The 17,044-nt window shown below is 34.2% G+C and overlaps 1 pseudogene; it reads right to left on the minus strand.

Moving 5' to 3' along the window:
* Positions 1-3,423: 3,423 nt before the first annotated feature.
* On the minus strand, positions 3,424-16,165 carry LOC133668349 (V-type proton ATPase subunit H-like; annotated as a pseudogene).
* Between the last annotated feature and the right edge of the window lie 879 nt (positions 16,166-17,044).

Below are 17,044 nucleotides of genomic sequence, written 5' to 3' on the forward strand. Positions count from 1 at the left end.
TTGAAGGCTTTGAAGTTCTTTTCTTGCCAACAATCCTCGCCAACAACTTTGGATGAAGGTAGCAACCCTTCTCTTTCATCTATCATCATTACGGTGTTTTTGCTCCTCTCTTTTTGAAGCTTGCTAGGCATTGACTAATGCCATTAACACATCAAGTTCTTGCTGTATCTCCCCTCAAATACAGGATAGACTTTTGCTTTCTTTTTTTAAAACACTAATCTCTTTATTTCTCTCCCTTTGATACCACCTCTCCTTGAATCCTCCTCTTCTTTTGCCATAATACCTCCTCAGAATACATGAAATCCTAATTATAATGCTCCCTTTGCATTTTTTTTTATATTAGAACCTAAAACAAAAGTTAATGACAGTAAAGAAAGTAAGACACTAAGGACTGAAAACTGACCCAAAATTAAATGGACTTTTAATTGACGAACGGAACAAACCCCTTTAGATCCAAAAAAAAGAACCCTAAACCAAATGACTTCTAAATGGTTTGAAATTTGACATTTAAAGCTACTTTATGCCAAAAAACCAGAATATCAAATTTGATTTAATTTCGAATTGATTTGATATATAAACACGAAACTGACGCGAATCAGTCCTTTTAAAACCTAAATTTGGAACACCAAACGATCTCCACATGAGTTGAAAATTGATATATTGTGCGATTTCACCCTGAATAACCAGAATATCAATTTTGACACAATTATAATATGGTTTGATAAATAGACGCAAAACAGAAGCGAAACAAATCTCTGTCCTAAATAATGTTTTCTGATTTTTTATTTTACTTTTTTACTCTAAAATGAAATTCTGGAAAGAGAGAATGATACGACACCCTTTTATTTTAATCCCAAAAGACTCAATTCAACGCAACTAATCAAGAATAACAACACAAAGAAAAATTGACGCAGAAGGTAAAAACAAAAATAAAAGAAATAAAAGGATATAACCTGATTAATGGAGTCAAGCTCTGATACCAAATAATGCGAACCTCGTGATCACGTGGTCACGCAAAGACACCAATTCCTTTTTTAATTTCATTTGATCATCATACACTTGTTTTGGAGAGAGAGCTACAAGAGTGATGGTTTTACCATCCTACATAGCGAACCTATTTCTAAACCCATCATGAATTGCCTTTCAATCAAATTGTCATGGTCGCCCCAAAAGTAAGTGACTAGCTTGCATTGGGACCACATCACACATAACCTCGTCAGAATACTTCCCAATAGTAAACACAATCAATACTTGCTTAGTAACCTTCACTTCACCACATTTATTCAACCAATGCAAATCTAAAAGGTCTAGGATGTTTAATACAACTCAGATTCAATTTCTTCACCAAAGTATCACTATCTATATTAGCACAACTACCTCCATCAATTATCATGCTACATACCTTGTTTTGGATATGACATCGAGTGTGAAATATGTTTTCCCGTTACTGATCTACATCATCTTCTTTGATTTGCATGTTCAGTGCACCCCTTATAACCAAGGGAACGAGAAGTTTAAGAAAGACGACATGAACATAATTGTTCTTTGATAAGATAATTTTAGTTCTTTTAAGAACCAAAAGGTATGATTTTTCCTCGCACACACATATTATTCTGAAATCAAACTCTGTAAAAAAAACTTAATTACAAGTTAAATAACCCTATTTATACTAGGTAAAAAAACATCATAAATAATGTTGGAAAAATAACAAAAGAATTATAAGTAAAATAGAAAAAAGAAATATAAATCAACTAGGAAGCTAATATAATTCTTGCACAGATTCTCGATCAAAGTAGCTTGGGAACAACTAAGACGTCATCGTCAGATGGTTGAATGGCATGACATTGTGTGGTTCAAGAATGCTGTTCCAAGACATTCATTTCTTCTATGGATGGCTGTCCAACAGAAACTCACAACTCAAGATAAACTTCATCGGTTTGGTATACATGGTCCCAATAGATGCTCGCTCTGTCTCCGCAACAATGAGGATCACAACCACTTGTTCTTTGAATGCTCCTATACTAAAGCGATCTGGTGGGATGTTTGTGACAGATGCGACATTCCAAGAATGACAAAAGGCTGGGATGAATGGATTCGATGGGCCACTGTCTCTTGGCATGGCAAGAGTTTCGTCAATTTTTCTCGTAAACTGAGTTTTGCAGCTACAGTGTATCATGTATGGCAAGAACGGAATACAAGGATCTTTGCTGGAATGTCTAGAACTTCAAATTTGGTCTTTAATCAAATCGAATGTATCATTCGTGATAAGCTTGATTTGATGAGGAATGTCGCACCAACAAATGAAAACAAAATGATCCAACGAGCTTGGAGGGTGAATACCATAGATTCTTAATTTGTTAGTTAGCTGGTTGTATTGGTTTCCCTAACGAATCCAGTGAGGTTTCAGTGTTATGGTCGGTGGCTAGCTTGTAGCCATCTGTTGTTTTATGTTTCTGTTATCATTGTAAATCTGGGGTATGCCCCTTATAATGTTTGTATCTTCTTCTTTTAATACATACGTCAACTTACCAAAAAAAAAAAATTCTTGCACAGTATCTTTTGAACCTTTTCGCAAGGTCTTTGTAGTGTCTGATTGACTTGAAATGTTAACTTAATATAAAACAAGAATCTTCTGGTAATATTTCTATCCGATCCAACAATCGGATAAATAATTATGCTAGCTAGATTAAAATTGTGCATTAGAAAAACTAATTAGCTCATGAAGTAGATGAACTTCTCTTGTACATAGATTAAATTAATTAAGACTTAATCATCACTTATTTAAAGATGTAGCCTTTTTAAAAATTTTAAAATTCATATTGATCCAAATACTTTAAATAAACTCATTAAATACATCTTTAACCTTATTTGCCTTAGATCTTGTAATTGATCCATCTAAAATATCTAAATAAATAATTGCTTCTCTTTCTTCTAACTTTGTTCCTTTAACTTAAGCTAATTCTTTTCATTTTCTATTAATAAAAAAAATAATTATGAGATGGGTGGGATTGTGTTCAAGTAACCTCCCAACCCCGCCGCTTAAATCAAAATCCGTTCAGGCCATCACAAAGCCCTCAGCATCATAGAAGACAAATCTGGCACCGGACATCCATGTAAAAAACCTACTGCCTTCCTATTTTCTTTTGATTAATGCCCATGTTAAGAACAAATCCACCAGAAGCATGCATCCCTATAACAGAGAATACCAAAATATGTTTTATTTTGTGCAACTCACTGAATCAATGTCTAAATAAACAGATACATATAATTCTTCTCTTGCATAATTACGTTATTGATCGATCAACGAACCCTTGAAACGCATATACACCCAAAACAACATGATACAAATATTCTCTCCCAAATATCTAAGTCTCATTCAGTAGAATAAATTAATTCACCACAGTTTTCCAACGTCTAATTACGTTATTAATCGATCAACGAACCCTTGAAACGCATATACACCCAAAACGAACATGATACAAATACTCTCCCAAATATCTAAGTCTCATTCAGTAGAATAAATTAATTCTTCACAGTTTTCCAACGTCTAATAAAAAAATGAGCCCGGATTGATATATTTCTGATGTCAATCACAAGTATCAAAGGAGCCGAGTTCAGTATCTGCTCATGGGAGCAAATCCAGAATCAGCTGATTAATGGCCAGAGAGAACACCTCACGAATCAGACCTGCAGAAAGCTTGCATACTTTGCACCTAGGAAGAGCCTTTGAATACAGAGAAAAGCGTTTTTAGTAACTTCAGCATTTTCATGGTTCATTAATTTCATCATCCTTTCCTTGGCCTTAAGATCTGTCACTATGATCCGGCCAGCAGGATGGTACTGGATAAACTGTGAGAGATCGAAGCAAGCAACAGCCAAAGCTCTTGGATCATTGGATGTGTCCAAAATTGTTACGAGGACCCTCAGAATCTGAAGTAGAAAAGCACCACAGTAGTTCCAATTTTGAGAGAGAATTTAAATCAATAATTAATATGCTGATTTTATTTTGTTCAGTAGTTGTCATGGTTTCGATACCGCATTTTTCCAGACCTCAAATCCCATTTAACAAAACAACCTATCATACAATCTACATGGTTGTTTTAATTTCCTGCATTACAACCCAGCATTATTAAAATACAGACACGGACAGCTGAACTGGAAAGAGCATTATTCTGATCAAACACATAGTGTGCGACCAGTAGTTGAAAAAATTGACAGAGTCAATCAAACTCTAAGCACAGAGCTACCAATATTTACTTGCAATTGCTTTTCTGTTACCGAGCAAAGAATGAGAAATGGATTTAGTAGAGAATCAAACTCAGGCAAAAAGATTCTGTATAAAAAACCAGCATATCATCAATGTTATAGTGAACCGAGGAACTAAGAGTGATACTCCTAGTGGCTGGATCCCATTTAATAATGGAGACTAAAATTTGTTTGGTTACTTCAGGGGTCATATACTTAAAATTTTAAATAATGTCAAGCTGAGGCTCATTGGACCAGTTAACCTGAAAGGAGATGAACCCCATAATAAAGAGAATCAATACAAGGACCATTCAGGGATGCTTATGATTTGACAGTTATGGTGGGTTTGTCCTTTATCTGCTGTTTCAATAACTAAAAGAAACCCAAGGATCTAGACTCAAAATGCAAATAACAAATTCAAGTGCAAAATTCAAATATATTAAAAACAAGAAAGAAGACAAGGTGATTTCCCCAAGCTAAAGCACCGATATGATATTAGTATATTATCTTTTTTTTCTTTTTTTGAAAGTACGGAAAAATCAGGAAGCATCACGAACAAAGAGCAGGCTTCCTCAAGCATCATTGAATGATAATAATTTTAGAACTTGTGCCTTTCCAAGTTCGAATGGTTTTCAAAGAGAACACATGCATGTCCATAGAATTGAGTGGACATGCTACACAAGTTAATAGCTCCACTCAGATTGCAAGGCTATGAACTCACGTATTGTAATCACAAATCCATTTTACAAATAACGTTTTCTTTAACATGAAGCAATGCAAAAGAATGGATTGAGAAACATAACGGAACTAGGAATGGAACTATTCCATACACTTCGGTAGTTGAAAGAATATAAAGGTAACGCAACATGATTTATTTTATTTGATACAATCAATTAAAAGTAAAATAGAAATTTGAGTTTTACTTCTTAAACTTTAAGTTTTTAATACAGGCAGTCCCAAAAACCCATCTCAGATCTTGCTAGGCTTTAGTCGGTTTCTTTGCAATTGCTGAGATGCCATAACCCCCAAGGCCACTGGCCAAGGACCCCATGAGACTTAATAAATTTGTGCATTTAAAGAAAATCCAGTAGACAATTAGGACTGTTCAAAATATCATACTTCTTGTGACATCATCCACCTTGATCAGTAAAAAGAGCATCAAGTACACAATTAACATATGAGAAGATCGATAAAAAGTACCTGGAAATAATTCTCTTCAAAATTCATGAAATTTTCGCACCAGAATGCAGGATTTTTGTGCATAGGAGACCAGTCAAGATGGCCAAGGAGAACTTCCTACTTGTATTTGTCGAAAGAACTCAATTTCTTAATGTTATCCTTTACCCCCTCTTCTATTTGGTCCAGAGCCTCCAGTAGGTCCTGAGAAACATTAAAAGCAATTAAAGGAGAAACAAGTTAAAAAGAGAAGTATGAGATTATGGACATGATTCAATTCACGATCACTTGCTTGAAAAACTCTACAAGTAACAGAATCAAGTCTCATGATAAACTTCATGCTAGATAATCTAAAACTAAGAAGCCATAAGATAGAATCTAGATATTTTTAGAACTAAAATGCAACTAGAGCAGTAGAATGGAGACATACACTGATACAGATATAATGCACATGCACAGAAATACAGAAAAGGGGAGAAGAGATAGTCCAAGGGAAAAAGAAAGCGATCAATTTAATCATATGGGAAGAGATAGTCCAAGGGCAAAAGAAAGCGATCAACTAGAGCAGATGTGATCAATTTAATCACATCTGTACTGAACATCAACAAGCTTGCATGGAAATTCCACAGAATAATCATTGAATTTCACATTTACTGAAAGATTTTCTTGAAGATGAGAAAGTTAAAATCAAGTCTTGGAATAAATGAGTACCAAAAAAAAAAATTCAATTCACAAGATTGAAAATCACAAAGTGAAAAAGTAAATTCCAATCCAAAAAAAAAAACTACTGAAAAAGAAATAAAAATTGTGAGGTATTTTCCTCTTTCTATGATCACACAAGAGTAACACTTACACAGTGCCCAGGAAATAACACTTTGGTACAGATAGACAACCCCTCGAAAGTACTTTCTACTGCAGCACAAAGGCATTGTACTACATGGCAAATAGTACCACAGATAACGAGTGGTATGATGCAAGTTGTTCCACAGAAAGGATATGAGAAGGGATGGTCAGTGTATAAAAATTAATAAAATTACTGAAAACCCCTTATTACCAAAAAACAAAAGAAAAAAAAAAGGAATTTTAGTAAGTTTGTGTGTCAACAAGTCAAGGTGATGGTCAAAGTAAAATTCATTCATCATAGCAAGTGCACTATGTACGGCAGATATGGAATCACCAGTATCCAGGAAGGCAACTAAGGAATAACACTTCATTGTTTCCTCAAATTCTCAAAACAAAATTAATAATCATGAGGAGAATAGGAGTTAAACATTCTGCCGTTTGTTTGCGTGGTTGTTTCTCCGTTTGAAACAACCACAACAAATATAATATTTAGTAATGTCAAAAAGGTTAAAAATAACTGGTGGAACCCATGTTAATTCACATTTTGAACAGTGAAGTAGCTCCAGACTGCTTTTTTAAATTTTGTATTCGCGTGCACAATCGGGTGATCTTTTTTTTTTAGCGTGTATAGTTTTTGTATATTTTTTTTTTAAAAAAACTAGTTTTACATTCTCATGTAAACAATATTTTTTTTCCTGAAAAACTAGTATATAGCGAATTAAATTCACTCGCACTGTAATATCAAATTAATTTTATTCCTGATAATATTTTATCTAACTTTATTGCACGCTCAAAAAATTATAGAAACTGTAGTTCTTGTTGAATGAATTTTGTACGTAATGGAATTGTAGATGGTTTAATAGCATAATAAAAAATATTTTATATAAAGTATTATTTATTTCATGAAGTAATAGTAATAGTTAAATCTACAATATTTAAATTAAAAATCATTAATTTTAATATATATTTTTTAAAATTATTTTATAACTTTAATTTCAAAAGCATTCTTAACCAAACACATTAAACTACTTTTTATTCAACCTCAATTTCAACCACAGTTTTAACCAAACACCTATTTTTTCAAACCAACCTCAATTAAAAATACTTTTTATAAATCAACTTTTTTCACATTACAACCACAACAGCTATAGCAATACCAAACACACTCCTCTTACCTCATCACTCCATGCTTGTGCTTTCAAATTTTGAACAATTTGTGGCAATCCAAGGTCCACCATCTGAGAACCAAAAGTACCTTTGGAAAGCAAGTTTCTAAGGGTCAAGACCACCACTCTGACAACCTAGCAGAAACCAACACAAATAACTTAATAAAATCAGATGAATCCTAGCATATATTGTCTGTATAGGGACGTATATGTAGAGTTTCCATAAAAATGACAAGGAAAGAATATGTCAAGCAGTAAAGTATGTACCAATTGGTCCTTGCCAGAAAATGCAACATCAAGAAAGTTGATAAATACATGACTGCGACCTATAGTCATTATTAACTAATATACTAAACCGTGTGGGGGATTTATTATTTCCGCACACACAAAACACCGTGGATTATAACAGTAATTTACAGTGAATTTTTTTTTTAGCTTTCCTTTTTTTTCTTTTTTTTTCAAATTTTTTATTTTTTATTTTTTGTCATTTATTTTTTTTCAAAATTATTTTTGTTTATTTTAACTTTTAAAATTTTTGCTTTGTAATTTTTTTTTAAAATTATTATGGATTGCTATGATGTTTTTCCACTTAATTTTTCTATTTTATTTCTTTATTTTTCAAAATTATATTTGTCGATTTTTTTTAATATTGGGCTGATTAAGAATTTAGCTTTATAATTTTTTTCTTTAAAACACTGTGAATTGTTGCAGTGTTTTTCCATGTGATTTTTTTATGATTTTTTTCAAAATTATCTTTGTTGATTTTTTTTTAAATATTGAGTTGGTTAAGAATTATAATTACAATAAAACTAAATTATATGAGGAAAGCGTTGTACTTTTTCTCACAAAACACTGTGGATTGCTACAATATTTCTCTAAATGGTTTTTTATTTTATTTTATTTGGAAAAAGCGTTATAGTTTTCTCGCAAAACATTGTCAATTGCTGCAACGTTTTTTCTCATGGGTTTTTTTCCTTCCAAAATTATCTTTGTTGGTTTTTTTTTTAATATTAACTTGGTAGAGAATTTAGCTTTGTAATTTTTTTTCTTTTTATTAACTGAAAAGCTAAATCATGTGGTGAAAGCACTGTATCTTTTCTCATAAAACACTGTAAATTACTACAAATCATTTTGTTCAGGCTCTAAGTTTTGGATAACCAACACAATTTTTTTTTCGTCATGAAATATTTGCTCCATCATACCTTTAATTTCTATTACTTATCTAGCACTGATTCACAATTATAACACTATCAAATACATTTGTTTTATAAGCCCGCGGCAGCGCGCGGGCATGTCATCTTGTTTATATGAATCCACCTAACCTTCTCTTTTTTGGAACTCTTTACGACATCTACTAGTCGTGGCAATGATCTTGAAGTAGCCAAGTATTTGATAGCAGGTTCATAGTAAGACAATAGCCAGACACAGAGACATGTTTCATAAAGAAGCTGTGACAGAGAATAAGATATCAATAAAATGAAGAACAACAACTTGTTTATGAGTTCTAGAATTTAAAGCTTGCATGAAAAACACCGCAAGCTGTAAACCATGCTCAAACAGCTTGTCAGATAACAGTATTTAATCGTGACAACGCCAGTGTAGAAGGATTGCAAAGCAGGATAAGGGTTACCTGAATAGATTGCTGGGTGGATGCAGGACAAATAGCATCAGCAACTTCACACCATCTCCTTGAACAAACAAAGATCTGACCAAAGGTTCCTTGAGTAATGTTGCTAGACAGCTAATTGCAGTTGGAATGGAACGACTAGGATTCGAAGGCTTCTTCAGCTGAATGACATTATACATCAAGAGTGAAGTGTGACAATGAGTGTCATCCAAATTAAAACCTACTAAATTATTTTCTAAAACCAGCATGCCAACCTGGGCACAAAACCATTCAACCAATCCCTTTAGCACATCATCAACGCAAATAATTTTGCTCTTTAAATTTGAGGCCTCTCCATTTGAAAGAAGGTCATCTTGAGTTTTTGGCCTAGCACTAAAAAAAACGAAAGGTCAGCTAATTTCTTGAAACTTCATTCTTTAACAATAGAGGAGCATCTTGTCAATACCTTACAATCAAGGCAAGTATCTTGCAGCTCTTTTCTTGTATGAACCAGTTACCTTTCCAAAGCAATCTGAAAGTGGACCAAATTACAGTTCATTTTAGTTTTCATGATTTTGACCAAGATAAAATGAGCAAGTATAGTTTCAAACACAAAGTTCTAGCATCCATAGGTTGATGAACAACTAGAACTATTTAACCACTAGTTTTATGCCTGGGCATATATTGCTACACCCAGTTTCATGGGCAAAGGGGGCACAACCATCAAAAATGTTTCAATCACAATTATCATCATAGTTATGAATTTGAAAAGGCTTAGAATCTACACTAACATCATGATTGTCACTGTCAAAATCTTTTTGAATTTGTTAAGGAGTTGCCTGTATCTTAACTTAAGCTGGATCCAAATTAAATGAATCTTTGGTGAAATACAAAAAACTGTTGGTCAAATTGCAAGTACGGAAGGTTTTGAGCAATGCTTATAGGCTTTTAGGAGTGTCTCTAGCTAACTCAAACAGAATTGGATAGCTCCTTTATTTTCAGAGGTGTTCTTTTTCTTCTTCAATTTAGAGGATGCCTTACTTTCTAATTTGTTTATCTACAATCTTCTCTACCTCTTATACATTTCTTCCTTTATCTATTAACAAAAGAAAAGAAATGGCTGGAGAGAAGCATGTTACTACGCACAGAACTTTGTGATTCCACAACATCCCCATACAACATGCACATTGCGGAACTTGTTTTTGCAGAATGCAAGGAAAACAAACTCACACAAAAATGCCAAGCTAACCTGAATAATTATCGAGAAAGAATCTATAAATGATTACTCAACTCGAGAAAGGTTCATAAGAATCATCATTAGCAAGAGACTTATCATGGAATAATCTGGCTCTTTTTGGGTTTGCTGCAAAAAGAGATGAAAAATAAGTTGACAAACAAACATACAATTACAGGCAGGAATGTAAACTAGTTGACAATAATACCTGTAAGCATTTTGTAGATTTGTGAGTATGAAAATGATATTTCTCTTATACTTGATGCATGAGTACAGTATGTATATATACAGGTCTAGGATTAATCTAAATCCCTAGAATCAAGCTATAATTGAATGCATATAAATCAGCCCTACAATTAGCCTTATAACTGACAGCCCTATAGTTGACTTACTCTATTTAGAACAATAATCAATCCTATAATTGATTTACTATATTTACAACACTCCCCCTCAAGCTGGAGCATATATGTTAATCATACCCAGCTTGTTACAAATATATTCAATCCTAGGACCACTCAAAGCGTTAGTGAATGTATCACCCAACTGCTCTGTAGTTTTGACATGACTAGTAGAGATCACATTTTGCTGAATTTTCTCACGGATGAAGTGACAATCAATTTCAATATGCTTAGTCCTTTCATGAAAAACTGGATTTGATGTAATGTGAAGAGCAACTTGATTGTCACACCATAACTTCATAGGTAGTGAACTACCAAGACCAATCTCATTGAGCAATTGCTGTATCCATATAAGTTCACACATGGATTGTGCCATGGCTCTATATTCTGATTCAGCACTGGAACGAGAGACTACATTTTGCAATACTTTTCCATGACACCAAGTTTCCCCCAACAAAAACACAATAACCTGTAGTAGATCTTCTATCAATTTTAGAACATGCCCAATCTGCATCTGAGAAACATTCAATATGAGTATGACCATGATTTTTATACCATATACCACGCCCTGGAGCTCCTTTAAGATACACAAAATCTGTTCTAAGGCTGCCCAATGGGTGGTTCGTGGGGAAGCCATGAACTGGCTAACAATGCTAACAGGATATGCAATGTTAGGACGAGTCACCGTTAGATAATTTAACTTGCCAACTAATCGACGATACATCTCAGGATCTGCAAACCGCTCACCATCTTCTGCTGTAAGTTGTGTGTTGGTGACCATTAGTGCACTACAAAGTTTGGCACCCAACTTTTCAGTTTCTGTCAAAAGATCAAGAATATACTTTCTTTGAGATAGAAAGATACCCTTCTTACACTTTGTAACTTCAATACCTAAAAAATACCTTAGCATCCCCAAATCTTTAGTTTGGAAATTTGCTTGAAGAAAAGACTTAAGAGCTGAGATGCCTTTACTGTCACAACTAGTGATAACAATATCGTCAACATACACAACCAACAAGATAAGGCCAACTTCAGATTGTTGGTAGAATACCGAATGATCACACTTACTCTTCTTCATACCAAATTCTTGAATAACCTCACTGAATTGCCCAAACCAAGCACGTGGACTCTGTTTTAACCCATACAAGGACTTTCGAAGTCGACAAACCTTACTAGACTCCCCTTGAGCAACAAACCCAAGTGGTTGCTCCATATACTTCTTTCTTCAGATCACCGTGAAGAAATGCATTCTTGATATCTAACTGGTGTAAAGGCCAATCATTAGTAGCAGCAATAGACATAAATAAACGAACATATGCAAGTTTAGCCACTGGAGAGAAGGTATTAGAATAATCTACTCCATATGTTTGAGCATATCCTTTGGCAACAAGACGGGATTTAAGGCGAGCCACAGACCCATCAGGATTGACCTTGACAATATACACCCATTTACAACCAATAGTTTGTTTTCTTGCTGGTAAGTCTACGAGTTCCCAAGTGCCATTATCGTCTAAGGCTCTCATCTCTTCTTCCATAGCAGCTCGCCAACCAGGATGAGACAAAGCCTCAACTAAAGTTTTGGGAACAGATACAGAGTCTAAAGAAGCAATAAAGCAACGCAAAGAAGGAGACAAATGTATATAAGAAGCAAACGATGAGATAGGATGAGTACATTGTCTTTTACCTTTACGAACAACAATAGAAAGATCGAGACTAGGATCTGTAGACGTAGGAGCTGGTGGAGGACGTGAGTTTTCTGGTGGAGGACGTCGAGAATACACTTGGGTGATGGCTGGTTTAAGGGAACTGGGTCATTTGAGGAAGCATGGTTAATAGTAGTGGTGATATTATACACTAGAATATCATCATTCTCCCCCTCACAATTATAAATTTTTGACATGGGAAAGAATGGAGTGGTTTCAAAAAATGAAATATCAGATGACACCAAATAACGACCCAACTCAGGAGAGTAACATCGATACCCTTTCTGTAGACGAGAATACCCTAAAAAGACACACTTCAGAGACTTAGGATCTAGTTTAGACACGCCAGGCCGAACATCACGAATAAAACAAGTACAACCAAAAATGCGTGGTTCAACTGGAAATAAGGAATGAGAAGGAAACAAAATAGAATGAGGAGTAGCACCAGCCAAAACAGATGAGGGCATACGATTAATTAAAAAACAAGCAGTCGAAATTGCATCTGCCCAAAACTGTTTAGGGACATTCATTTGAAAAATGAGGGCTCTAGCAACTTCTAGTAAATGTCTATTTTTACGTTCCGCAACACCATTTTGAGGTTGGGTGTCAACACATGAAGACTGATGAAGAATTCCATTTTGTGACATATAGGAATTAAAAGGCTTGGAAAAATACTTTTTTGCATTATCACTTCGTAAAATGCGCACAGAAACATTAAATTGAGTTTTTATTTCAACACAAAAGGCACTAAATATAGGGAGTAATTCTGATCTGTTTCTTATTAAATATAACCATGTGACACGAGAATAGTCATCAATAAAAGTGACAAAATATCGAAATCCAGACTTAGAAAGTACTGGACAAGGACCCCAAACATCAGAATGTATTAACTCAAAGAGGGACCCAGCCCGTTTATTAACTCTTGGTACATATAAAGAGCGATGATGTTTGGCAAATTGACAAGACTCACAATTTAAATGAGATAACTTTTGGAAATGAGGAAACATTTTTTTTTAAAATGGCTAACGAAGGATGCCCTAACCGATAGTGAAGTTCGAGAGGTGTCATAGTACTGGAACAAGCAACAAGTTTTGGCACTTTCGGATTTGGCATTTTTGGGATAGTAGTTTCAAGCACATAAAAACCACCAGATTCACGTCCTCTACCAATAATCTTCCCCGTCATAAGATCCTGAAATAAACAAAGGTCAGAGAAAAATAAGACACAACAATTGAGAGCTTTAGTGAGTGATTTGACTAACAGAGAGTAAATTGAAGGAAAAGTTAGGCAAACACAAGACAGAGGATAATGAAAGAGATGATGTAGGAGAGATTGTTCCAGAACCAATAACAGAAGTGGTTACCCATCAGCCAAAGTAACACTAGGAAGATTTTGAAGATTTTTGTAAGGTTTAAAAGGGAAAAGAATACCTTTGTCACCTGTCATATGGTCGGTAGCACCTGAATCAATGACCTATTTGCTAGAGGATGACACAAGACATGTAGTGGGTTTACCTGACTCATCAATTATAGAAGGATTGGACTTTAGTGAGGCTTGGTATTGAGTGAAACGAGCTTATTACATGGCTGATTCCTTGAGTTGCAATATTAGCAACTTGGGCTTGCTGCTGAGGTTTACCATGAAGCTTCCAACAAGTACATCTTGTATGACTAGGTTCATCACAATAATAACAAACTGGTTTGTTATGACCAGCATTTCTACCTAAGCCACCACCACTCCAACTACCTTGAAAACCAGTATTCTTATGATTGCCTCGACTATCTCGACTTCCTCGACCAGCTTCATTTGAAGTTCCATGACTCACAGGGGCACTAGTGACAATAGGGGCAGATTGATATCCCTCTGAACGCAAGATTCTTGTAAAAGTGTCACGAAGAGTGGTTATCTCCGGACTAGAAAGATTCTGTGTTCGAGCAGCATCAAATTCTAGTGGCAGACCTGCAAGGAAACTCATAACAGCCAACTGCTCACATTGAGACTGCTGAGTTTTCACATCAGTACTAAAAGGAAGAAGAGAATTCAGCTCCTCGTATACCCGTTTAAAATCCATAAAATATTCAGTGAGAGACCTGTCTTGCTTCTCTAAGCGATAAAACTCCTTACACACATCATATATACGAGAGATATTTCCTTTGCCAGAATATAACAAAGCCAAATAATCCAGGAGATCTTTAACAAATTCAAAGTGATTAACTAGACCAATCACTTCAGTATTAATAGAATTTCGAATCTGCAGGAAAATTCTAGCATCATCTCTCAACCATGCCTTCTTTGCTATAACATCAGATGGTGGATCATCAACAAGGTGATCATCTTTATCAATACTACGAAGATACACTCGCACTGTTTTGCTCCAATTCAAATAATTGGTATTATTCAGTTTATGCTCTGTGATTTTTGTTGTCATAGGAACAACATCAGAAATCACAGTTTGCACTTCTGTGTTCCTACCCTCTGCCATTACTGCACTCAAAGCAGGACAACCAACAGAAGAGAAAAAAAAATTGTGACTCAATTGGGCCACGCTAAAGAAAAGAGAATCCTATGGCTCTGATACCATGTAGATTTGTGAGTATGAAAATGATATTTCTCTTATACTTAATGCATGAATACAGTATGTATATATACAGGTCTAGGATTAATCTAAATCCCTAGAATCAAGCTATAATTGAATGCATATAAATTAGCCCTGCCCTATAACTGACAGTCCTATAGTTGACTTACTCTATTTAGAACAATAATCAATCCTATAATTGATTTACTATATTTACAACACATTTCATCAATTAAAGCAGAACATATTCAACCGTTTCTTCCTTAAAAATGTCAATTAATATGGTAGCAAATACCCGAACATAAGCTGGACCATCCTGCATAGTTTGAATATAAACAATAAAGTGACTTTAGCATTCAGGTCATAAACATATATACATAGAAAACAGAATGCATAAAAGAAAATGGATGATGAGTGATTTGGTTACATCATCTAACAATTGTGCCCTATAGCTTTCAGGTCTATTATCATAACGCCTTAAAAGTTGAAGATCTGTCCCAGAAATTAGCTTGGTCTCCATGTATGTCTCCCATGGGATATCCCTCTTCAGAACCTAAATAAATAAATAAATAAAAACCTTGAAATTCTGAAAGCAAATAATAAATAAATTGGTGTTAAACAAGTGATGAGATCACCAACCTGCACTGTAGTCAGTTCGGCCTGCTCCATTTCTGCTGAAACAAAAAATAAGAATTGTACTGACTAAGAAAATAGATTAACAAAACCTAATCAAAATACTTTGAATAAAAAAAATGAAAAAGATCTCTCCCTCTATTTTATCATGAAGTGTGCATCAATATTTCGTATCCTACAGTGACATTTATAATTTTTTAGACACTAACAAGTAAATAATTTTACAATAACAAAAGAAATAAAGGAAATGCAAGTTAAATTGGCTATTATTGTCTATAAACACAGGCAGATTATTACTCTTTCAGAAGAAAATCATAAACATTATCATTACCACCATTACAATTACGATTGAATTGAGAAAGAGATCGCGTACCTCAATTTTCTTTTTCTTTTACTTTTTCCTTTTTTCAAAGGTTCAGCTCTATTGATGATGCGTTGGAGGGTAGAGAGCGGATGCGTTTCGTGAGATTTGTGATTTGAAAGTCAGGATTGCCTACATCTGTATTTATGCTGTCTGTTGCTCACTTAAATCTGGACCATTCACATCACCCACTTTGCTTTGGCAACTCTCCAGGTTGGATTAGATATCTTAAGAGGAAAGTATTACTTTGATATTCACTAGGTTTGTACTTTGTACGCCTTTTCTTGGTAATTTAAAAAATTACATTAACATCAACTAATTATTAATTTATTAACATTAACATTATTAGCACATTAACATTAACGATAGAGATAAGCTTCAGTCCTAATGAACTCACCTCTTTCTTGTTGCAGTCCCGAAAGACAAAAAAGGTGAACTGGTGAAGTCCAACTCTCGTTTCAAAAAAGAGAAGAAGAGTCGAGCACTACAGGCACTGCACTGTCAAAGAAGCCATGCAAGCCCCTTCACTTGATATTATTGAAACTTGCTACAAGGAGTTCAAACAACCTATAATCTTTTTTTATCTGATCGGTGAATAAGAATTTTTTTTAGTTTACGATTAGGAATATTTCCACTCCTAGTATGAAGACGCTAGATACGAGGAAAATACTGTAGGAATGAATAGTATTTCTCCCACACATGTTTTTGGCGTGGTAACATTCGTTTTTTTTAATTAATTTTTTTTAATTTTATTTTTTAATATTATAATTTTTTTATTAGATTGTCTCATTCTTATGATATTTATTACAGGTTTAACAGACTAATCTCATTGGTTAAGGCTCTTTTTCCTTATTTAATTTTTTTTAATCTCGTCCTTTAATATTGGATTAATTAGAAATTATACTTCATGATTTGTTTTATTTGTTTTCTATTAGGTTAATTTGGTCTCATGACTTGAGAATAGTGCTTAATGAGTTAACCTGAGTTGACTCAGGTTATTTTTTTATGGTTTTTTTAATTGAAATTTTTCTCAATTTTATCATTTAATATTAGGTCGGTTGGAAATTAAACTTCATAATCTATTTTGATTTATTTTCTATGGGG

The sequence above is a fragment of the Populus nigra genome, chromosome 11, assembly GCF_951802175.1.
Source record: "Populus nigra chromosome 11, ddPopNigr1.1, whole genome shotgun sequence".
NCBI classification, from domain to species: Eukaryota; Viridiplantae; Streptophyta; class Magnoliopsida; order Malpighiales; family Salicaceae; genus Populus; species Populus nigra.